Source organism: Microtus oregoni, unplaced genomic scaffold (assembly GCF_018167655.1).
Source record: "Microtus oregoni isolate MIOR12 unplaced genomic scaffold, Mior012 000013F_ref0000133, whole genome shotgun sequence".
NCBI lineage: Eukaryota > Metazoa > Chordata > Mammalia > Rodentia > Cricetidae > Microtus > Microtus oregoni.
The window spans coordinates 41,681,865-41,692,013 of record NW_024543072.1 but is presented as its reverse complement, the minus strand read 5'-3'; the positions used below and the strand labels follow the sequence as shown (position 1 = coordinate 41,692,013).

The 10,149-nt window shown below is 48.8% G+C and overlaps 1 long non-coding RNA gene across 1 annotated transcript; it reads right to left on the bottom strand.

The window, feature by feature from the left end:
- Nucleotides 1–884: 884 nt before the first annotated feature.
- LOC121454923 lies at nucleotides 885–8,405 on the bottom strand. Its single transcript, XR_005975381.1, has 4 exons — nucleotides 8,325–8,405; nucleotides 5,752–5,862; nucleotides 2,999–3,146; nucleotides 885–998 (listed from the first exon to the last, which is right to left on the bottom strand). It is a non-coding gene; the product is annotated as an uncharacterized LOC121454923 (long non-coding RNA).
- Nucleotides 8,406–10,149: the final 1,744 nt, after the last annotated feature.

Below are 10,149 nucleotides of genomic sequence, written 5' to 3'. Positions count from 1 at the left end.
AATTGAGAAAATGCCTCCATGAGATATGGCTGTAGGCAGGCCTGTAAGACATTTTCTTAATTAGTGATTGACGGGGGAGGGCCGAGACCATTGTGGGTGGTGCCATCCCTTGCCTGGGTTCTGGGTTCTATAAGAAAGCAGGCTGAACAAGTGGGAACAATCCAGTAAGCAACACCCTTTGATGGTCTTTGCATCAGCTCCTGTCTTCAGGTTCCTGCCCAGCTTGAGTTCCTGTCCTGACTTCTTTCGATGATGAACAGTGATGTGGAAGCATAAGCCAAATAAGCATTTTCCTCCCTAACTTGCTTTGGCTGTGGTATTTCATACAGCAATAAGAACCCTAACTAGACACAGGGCCTCTTGACAGACATGTCTCTGCAGCTCAAGAGAGCCATGTCTTGCTGACATAGACCCCCATCAGTCCCTTGTCTGAAAACTGCACAGAGCAACCTCTATGTGGAATGTCCCTGCTCTGTCTTATTCCCATATGACCGCTCCCTCTCCACTAACTCCAAATCTACCAGCAAGTAGCAAATGCATTGGGGACAGGAACCAGAGGGTTGAGATCATGTGACACACTTATGTTCTCTCTGTTTGTCTCTGATTCTCTGCTGGATTTCTGCTCAACAGTCCCTTTATTGCCTCTCTGGCCTCTGCTTCCTCATTCCCATCCCCTAGTTCAGAACCAGTCATACAACATCCTCCAGGGAACAGCCTATAGTCACTAAGGCCATTAGCCTCCGAGAATGGAGGTGTCCCTACCACAAAGAGAGCTCGCAACGTGAGAAGTCAGTTGACAGAAAAACTGTGTACCTCCCTGGAGCAGTTCGTGGCTCACAAAGCCCCTCTGGCCAGTGAGGAAGGTCAGTTTGGCCTCCACTTACCTCAGTGTAGGAAGTGGCCGTGTGGACTTGAGGTCCCTCAAGGCTTCTGGAGTGTGTTGTTTCCTTGGTGAGGTAAGTAAACACGCCAAGAGCACAGGCCTGGCATGCAAATGCCTGTGAAAGGCAAGAACAAAGGGAACGGGAACAGGTCAAAACAAAGGGCAGAAGAATGACAGAAAATAACTTGGAACTAGAACACAGTTCCTAGTTTTGGCGGGCCTCGCGCTGGCCATAAAATAAGCCTGGAACGACTTGCTGGGCTTTGAGAATCTGCTTGTAAAAATGGGAGATGCCCTTGCTCCCTCGCTGTGAGGTGAAAGTGAGCCCATGTGGGAGAGGGCATCACAGAAACCATGGGAAAGTCCACTTGTTTTCGCTTCATGTCAGCATAGCAGAATCTCAGAGACAGCTGAACCAGCTCTTCCCAGGCAAGCCCTTCTTCTCCTACCAGACACGTTGGTACTTGTGGAGACATTGCTCAGTGCGGCAAGGGAAAGCTCCTATTGTTGTGGGATCACTGTCCTGGCGAGCCATTGTAGTTAAGACTGTTCCCTCTAATACGGTGCCAAGAGCAGACCGCTCAGGGTGACTCCAAGGAACAGAGGGTAGAATTAGGCTTGAATTCAGGGGCAAGAGCTGGTGGGAGAGCTACTAGGAACAGAGCTGGAGCCAAGCTCAAGAGGGTCAAAGAAAGAAGGAAGAACCACTAGAGAGGACCAGTGAACAGGGGTGCAGAGAGGAGGCAGGATGGCCCCTACCTTGTTCAGTACGCTGGAGTGCAAAAGTGCTGTTGCCATGGTGATTTCACTTACTCCTATGTTATATATAATACCCTGGGTCTCATGAAATTGCCACAGTTGCTCAGAGGGGTTAAGTGACTTCCACAGCATCACAGAATTAGTATTTAAACATCATAGAGAAACGGGGTTAGGATCTTTTGCTAAGTGAGACATTTAAGTCCCTCTCCCCTTCAATTTCCCTGGGAAATTTATAGTTACAGGCTGCCAAAAGTAATGTCAATGTAGAGGAATGGGTGTGTTTAAATGGCCTTGGGAGGGCTGGTGGGGTTGTGGCTGTGATGGAATAGCAAGGAACTCTTAGTTTATCATGGGACCAAGTCTCCAGCACTGGCCACTGGAACTATCACTTCTGCAGGAACACTGTTCCTACGGCTTGAGTGTGTCCCCCAGAGCTCAGGTGTTGACAGTTCTTGCTCCAGTTCAGTGGCATGGAGAGCTGCCCAGCAAATGGTGATCAAGTCGCAAGGCCTCTGCCTTCCTCAAAGAATGAATGAGTGAGTGAGGAGTGAACGAATGAATGAATGAATGCCATAGACTGCAGGTCCCTCTTCTATCTTCTCCCAGTCTTGCAAAGCAAGACAGCTGGGACCTGTGTCTTTTCATATGCCCCCCAGGTAAAGCTGAATGAATGAAATGTAGGCCTGGGTCTCACTAGCAACTGTAGCACAAATAATAAAAACCCAGAGACAGATATTGGGGTTCAATAGAAGATCAGAAAAGCAAATCAGCCAGCTCCTGGCTCTTACCTCTACCTCAGACTGAAGTGGCGATCTTGCCTCCACGAATCCTCAGACTGAGACTGAGCTCAGAGCTGTCTCCTCCTGTTTTAAATTCCTCTCTAGTGCTAGATTAAAGGTGTGTACCACCTCCTGGCCTCTATGGCTAACTAGTATGGCTACTGAGATTAAAGGTGTGTGCCACCACTGCCTGATCTGCATGGCAATGGAGGCCCTGCAGAGAGAGCTAAGGCCAGGAAGGGTGAGCAGGTAAATTCCATTGCCTTCTTCCCCTTCTCTGATATATGCTTACTCTCCTGTGTGCCTGAGCCCTACGCCGTCTTCCTGTGCAGTGAGAGCTGGCTTCTTTTCCGTTCTTCCATCTTTCTCTCTTCCCTGCACTGCTGTGACCACCCCAAGCCTGGGCCACCAACTACTCAGACACCTCCTCTTCAAGACAAATATCGGGACCACATCCCCATCTCTTGCTCCTTCTGTGCAAAGATCCTTTATCTCTGTGAGGTCTTTGGACTGGAGTCCCAAGTCCCCACCCTTGGTGAAGCTAATCTAGTGTTTGATGCAAGGCAGTAACACTTACCAGGTTACATTCAGCCTGGGGCCCGGGACCAGGTATTTACTCTAGCTGAACACGGCACAAGACACACTAGACAGGTGACATTCTCAGAGTTACATGGTTTTCTAAGGCTCACGATGACATGGATTTCTTAATATGAAAGGACAACATCCTTTAAAAAAAAAAGGTGATGAGAAAGGCAGAGTGGCACACACCTATAATCTCAGGGTTTGGGGGGACTGAGGTAAAAAAAAAAAAATCTCAGGTTCAAGACCTGCCTCTGCCTGGACTATGAGGACGCAAGGTTTTCACAAAACAAAAGCCAAAGGGATGAAAAAGTGAGCAGTTTTTATACAGTAGCTTCGATCTGCTTTGCAAATTGCCACAGACAGTAACAAAGTCTCCAGCGAGGGGAGAAGCCCTGTGGAGTCAAGGTGTCTTCCGCTTGCTCAGCAGCGGAGCTGTTACCAGACAGGAGGTCCCAGCCTTCAGGACCAGCCATCATTTCCACTCTCCTCCTCCAGGAATCGGCCCTTGCTCAGGTTTGCTAACCATGGAGAAGCTACCTCTGAGGTTAGGGTAAAACTGAAACCTGAGCATTTCCAGGACATGGCCCTGGCTTGTCCCTCAACTGAGAGCTGCTGCGGCCAGCTAGAGCCAGCAGGAGGGGAAAAATGAGATCTGTCCCTTGCATGGTGGAGAGCTGCAAATCCCAAGGCATCCGGCATCCTTCTTTCTTCAGCCAGAGCGGCCTCGGGAACTCTGCTGGCATCCGTCCTAGCCTACTCCTCCTCTCTGTGCGTGCTTGGTTCATTCTGTCTTGTGTCTCTCCATAGCATTTTTGATAATTGACCCTGTGATCATGGGGGGACCATGATTCCTGGTGAAGGTCACCCACAGTGAGTGTCTTCCCAGTCCCCATTTCCTAGTTGCTGTCCTTCCAGTTTGTATCTGCCTCCCTTCTCATTTTCCTGCTTCCTTTGTTTTTAGGAGGCTTTTGCACAGAGGTGAGAATGCTTTATTTGTGACTTAAAAAGCCGTTGGATCCTGGAGGCTGGAGAGATGGCCTAGCAGTTAAGGGCTCTACTGTTTCTGTGGAGAATCCTGTTTGGTTCCCAGAACCCTACATATCATGGCTCACGACCATCTGTAACTCCAGATCCAGGGGAGCTGATACCAAACACAGACACATAGACACATAATTGAAAATAACGGTTGAAAAAAAAAAACTTTAAAAAGCTGCTGGATCCTGACTTGCCTTCTCACATGTGAGCCGGGTCTCCTTAGTTAGGTCATTAGCTGGGGGCTGAGGATTCAGCTCATGGGGGCAGCATAAGCTCTGTAAGGGCAAGGCCTGTGTTTTAGCCTTGACGTTAAAAAAAAAAGAAAAGAAAAATAAAAAGTTGGAAGCACTTTTCTTTTCAACTGTTTCTGAACCTTATTATAGTTACTGGGTAGGGCAAGTTACCATTTTAAAAATCTTGTAAAAAGGACACAACATATTTACATAAGCCCTTGAACATTGGACCAATGGTTATTCAAGAGGAAAACTTGCCGGCACTTAGACGCTTAACCAATGTTCTTTGGCTGGCCTTTGCCTGTCTGTAATATCGTAAATGTCGTGGACTTGCCCTCCTGTAGCATCACGTCCATAATTGAGCACCTCCCCTACAGCCTTCTGATAAACGAAAGCAGGCTTTCCGCATGAATTAGGAAGGCCAGCGTGTTAATGACCTCCCTAGCGTTTAACAAACCCGCCACTGGCTTGTCATTGTTCAGACATAATGAGCACCATATTACAGTCTGGAAAGAAGCGCTCTCTGGACAATTGGTTCCCAAGGGTAGACTGAGTATTCTTTTGTCTCCTCGATTCCCTGTATAATGTAGGGAAATAGTTAGCTGGATAGAAAACTGTTTTATAGTTTTATTTAACAGCAATTCTCCAAATCCAAGATTATCAATAAAAGGAAGCAGATTTGAGTTTGTTAAAGTTAGAGAGTCTAACACATGCACGTACACGCACGTACACACACACACAGACACATACACGTGGTAGGACTGGGGAGGTTGCTCAGTGGGTAGAGCACTTGCTCTACAGACATGAGGACCTAAGTTCTTATCTCCTGTCTCATGGAAATAGCATTTACCTGCAATCCCAGGGCTCTTAGGGGGAAATAGGAGGCAGAGACCGGAAGCTTCCAGAAGCTCAGGGAACAGCCAGCTTGATCTACACAAACATCAAACAACAAAAGTCCCTGCCCTAAACAGAATGAAAGGTAAAGACTGGGACCCAGGTTGTCCTCTGACTCACTCACAGCATGGCACGGGCACTCCCCCCATGCACACGCGCGCACACACATACAGCACTCACACACAGCACTTCCCCCATGCACACGCGTGCACACACATACAGCACTCACACACAGCACTTCCCCCATGCACACGCGCGCACACACATACAGCACTCACACACAGCACTTCCTCCATGCACACGCGTGCACACACATACAGCACTCACACACAGCACTTCCCCCATGCACACGCGCGCACACACATACAGCACTCACACACAGCACTTCCCCCATGCACACGCGCGCGCGCACACACACACAGACACATGAAGGTTGATTTTAAAACATACACTTTGTTGACCTGGCTTCCAGCTGGGTGATGAGGAAAAGCCCTGAGGCCTCACTTTGCTCAGCTGTGAAAGAGCCGTCATGCTCGTACCTCATGCTTCACCCGCCGTTGGAATAAGAGGTGCATGGAGCAGATACCTGAGGACCGCTGACTCAGAGGACCAGCAATCACGGCTCGGTTGTGACGGAATGTGAGCTGCTACCCACAGAATTCCAGGAAGACATTCTGCTCAGCCTCCTTCAAAGAACCTGTGAGTCACGTATGATTCGATGTAGCATTTACATCCCAGCAATTATTCTCGTAGGGTCCTTTAAAGACCGCTTCCTCCTTTCCCAGCTTCATTCCCTGTGTTTTCTTGGTAAAACTTCTCTTTTGGCAGCATAGAAAAACACTTCTGTTCAGACTAATCAAGCATGTTTACCCACATCTTAAAGGATGGGGTCTCAGAGGATGAAGATAGAGCAGCTTAAAAACAAGAGAACAATAAACATCCAGACCATCATATAGAGTGCGTGTGAGCAGTGGTCCACCCAGCTCAGTGCTAGGTGTCTCTCCTGCCACCCCCTTTGCTTTACATCCTCTTGTTCAAGTTAATCTTGGAGTCGGGTCTGTATTCACTACCAGGACCCCCAGACCCCACTGTTTTCCGTTCCTTATTTACGGTGTCTCCCTGGTTCTATGTTTGAGCTGAACTAGGCATTTCATTATTTGGATTTTTTGGTTTCTTGGCTCCAGATAAGTGACAGCAATAGCAAGATCAAAATTAAACAGAGCTTTGATAGATGATGAGCTGGCCAAGACATAACCAGGCTGCCTCAAACATTCCTGGGGCCTGCAACCAAAAAGCCAAGGGAAGGCCATGTTCCTTGCTCATCTGGGAGGTCTCTCTTGACCTCTCCCGCTCCTAGCCAGCAAGCTCAGCCTATGAAGTGTTCCGTGCACCTTCATTCTCGAGGAAGATGCAGCCCCTGACTCCAAACTGCACTGGAGAGATGTGCTAAGTGGACCAGCGGAGAGTGAACAATCTAGACTTCAGCATCTTCTCACATTATGATGATTTTAGAGGAGCCAGAAGCAGGTTATCAGATGCTGGCACTGCTGTAAAAGCCTTCCTGGAGAAGGTGGGACCTGACTCCCGTCTTCATGGACCAGGACCTACCCATCAGTTACCTGACTCCATCTTTGTGGACCAGGACCCACCCATAGGTTACCTGACTCCGTCTTCATGGACCAGGACCCACCCATCGGTTACCTGACTCCATCTTCGTGGACCAGTACCTACCCATCAGTTACCTGACTCCATCTTTGTGGACCAGGACCCACCCATCGGTTACCTGACTCCATCTTCGGGGACCTACCCATCGGTTACCTGACCCCCGTCTTTGTGGACCAGGACCCACCCATCAGTTACGTTTTAACCTCCCAGCTCTGTCAGTCATGTTGTGCATTTCCTTAGTTACTTTTTTTCTTTGAGTTTTCACATGGAAAAACCACTCTAGGCAAATCTAAGTTCTCTCTGCATTTCATTTTTGTGACCTTCAAACCAAAGACTAGCTCCTAGAGACAGCCACTCCTGTCCTCACCTCCAGCGCATGTTGTCGGAGAAATTTTCCCCAGATGAGACACTGAGACACAACTCAGTGTTCGCTCACTGCTGCTCACCCCAGCCAGGGTGGTTGTACCAAAGTCGTCCAGCTTAGCGATCCAGGGAGGTTTGACTAAGCTTACCTACAGGAAGGGGCAGGATGTCTGTAAAATTCTCAGGCTTTCCTTGGGCTCTTGAGATAGGTTCTCGTTTGGGCTAGTCCCAAACTCACTGTAAAGTCTAGGATCTCATGTATCCGAGGCTAGTCCCAAACTCACTGTGAAGTGTAGGATCTCATGTACCCTACACTGTGAAGTCCAGGATGACACTAAACTACTCTTCCTCCCTCCTGAGTCCTGAGATTATAAGCCACCATGCCTAGCTCATGCAGCCCTGGGGAATAAACTCAGGGTTTCCTGCATGCTAGGCAGGCACCCTACCAACTGAGCTATACCCCCAGTTTCTAAAGTTTATTTTTAATGGCTTCTAAAATTCTTTTTTCAAGAAGGTAAATTTTTAGTTTTTATTTCATGTATATGAGTGTTTTCATGCATGTCAGTACACACACAAATGCTGGTGCCTGTGGAGGCCAAAAGAGGGAGTCAATTCCCCTGAGACCAGAATTGCAGTTTCAAATCACCATGTGTATGCTAGGGACCAACTCCAGATCTTCTGCAAGAATAGCACGTGACTTTAACCACTGAACTATCTCGTCAGCCCCAATTTATAAGTGTTTTCAGAGCCTCTGTACCACAGCCAAGGACCATGAAAGTTTCAGAGTTTCCAAAGCAAAGCATTGCCCAGGAAACAGGTTACTTTGGATTTTTCTACATGATACAAGCTCTGGTTCTCCACTTCCTCTTCCAGACTTGGCTCAGAACTGTCCCCTTGTTCCTCTGCTGCTGTATGACAAGCCAGGGTGGACATGTTTGTGTTTGCTGTCTCTGTCTCTAAATACCAACCTGAGGCTAGCAGTAACTTAGGAAATAGTTCCCCAGGCCCCATTTAGCTGTCTCCAGCTGCTTCTCTGTCCGGCGTGCTGGGCCACAGACAGTCCTGCACTGTTTACACTCATACCTGCGGGGTTTATACTTTGGTGAGAGGTATGAAAGACAAGCAACTTACAGAGCTTCAGAATGGAGACAGACAGGGGTAGAGACAGAAGTTCTTGGGTGTCCCGGCCTTTTCTTTTCCCTCTGTGCTGGGATTAAACTGAGGGCTTGGCGCATGTCAAACACACACTTTGTCACTGAGCTACACCCCAGCCCTGCCCTGGCTTCTCAGCTTTGAAGGCTGTGATGGACTTGGGAGGGCGTAGGCCGTGAGTCACTGCAGTTCAACAGGCTCCCTTTGGCCTCCTCTTCCAATGTTTACATACATTTACCCACCGTCGTGTTTGCTGTTCCAGATATCCAGGACACCCAGGTGAATGACACCCCAGTCAGCAGGAAACTGTGACTTGGAGTCGGTGAGCTACCTTTGGGCTTAGTTTGGCTCTCTGTTGCTATGACAGAACACTGACCTAAACCAACTGTGGAGCAGAGTGTTTATTTCATAGACTGTCAGGGCAGACCCTGGAGGCAGCAGCTGAAGCAGAAGTCATGGAAGAATGCTGTCCTCCCCACGGCTTCCTCGGCCTACTTTATTCTACAGCCCAGGACCACCTGCTCAGGCGTAGCACCGCCATTAGTGGGCCTGGGCCACCTCATATCAATCGATAATCAAGAACATGTCCCACAGGCTTGCCTCTAGACCAGTCTGAGGGAGGCACCTTCTCAACTGCGTCTCCCTTTCCTCAGATGACTATCTTGTGTGGAAGTGACAGATAAAAGCCCCCTTTGGCCTGGCCTTCACCTGCAAGCAGGGACTCTGGGGGCAGTAGGAGCCACTGAGTAGTGACTGGCGCTTGGCAGTACAGAAAGTCAGCGAAGGGAGGTGTGGTTCTGAGGTGGGGTCTGAGGAGCTCAAAGCGGGAAGGAGTCAGGGCACACAGTCATTGCAGTATAGCAGAGACAATCGGAACAAGCACAGCACCCTTAAACCAGAGCATGCAGCCATGCTTTTCCTGAAACCCCACTAAAAACCGGAGAAAAGATACCAAATTTAATTTCCAAACACTACTTTGGAGCACAGTTGAATTGCTCCCCACCCCTGCACCCAGATGGCTCTAGAAGCAGCGAGAATTCGTCAGGACCCTGCCATGAACACCTCGGCAATCGCCAGTTCTCATGGAGCTGCATGGACATTCACCTCCTGGGCGCTATGAATAAGAGTTTTTGTTTGGATTTGACTCTGAGCAACTGGGCAGCCTGTGTCCAGGGAGGTGAAATCAGAGGAGATTTAGGGCAAGGCCTGGTGTTTGCCGGGAAGGTAAAGAGACAGCTTGTATTTCTCACTTTGCTCTCAAAGCATGAAAACAACAGGCCCGGCTGGCCTCTCTCTGAAGTGTTTGCCCTCCACATTGTTAGTGCCTTGCAAAGATTCCCTCCCATACTGTGCAGTCCCCAGGGTGTGGGAGGACAGTCATCAGCAGGGGAGGTACTGGTGACTCATTTCCCCAAAGATCATTCCTTGTGTTCTTGGGGCCACGGTACAACACAGCTTTTCAACACACAAAAGAAAATGCCAGAGACAGGCAGTCCTAATTCATCAGCCAACCTTTCCACAAGGAAGGTTGAGCTACAAGGGAACTCCAGACAAGTGCACATTAACTTTTGCCAGTAGATAAAGATATTCAGGCATTTTGTAATAAAAAAAAAAATCAAGGCCTGGGGCTGTAGCTTAGTGTAGCTTTCCTAGCCCATAGAAGGCCCTAGCTTCCATCACCGGCGTCCAGGGGGGTTGGGGTAATCCATTCTAATTCCACACAGGGCTTGAGGATTGAAGAAAGTGATTGACAGCCCTGAGATCTAGGATTTCTGAGGCTCAAAGAACTGGGGGAGACTCAGGC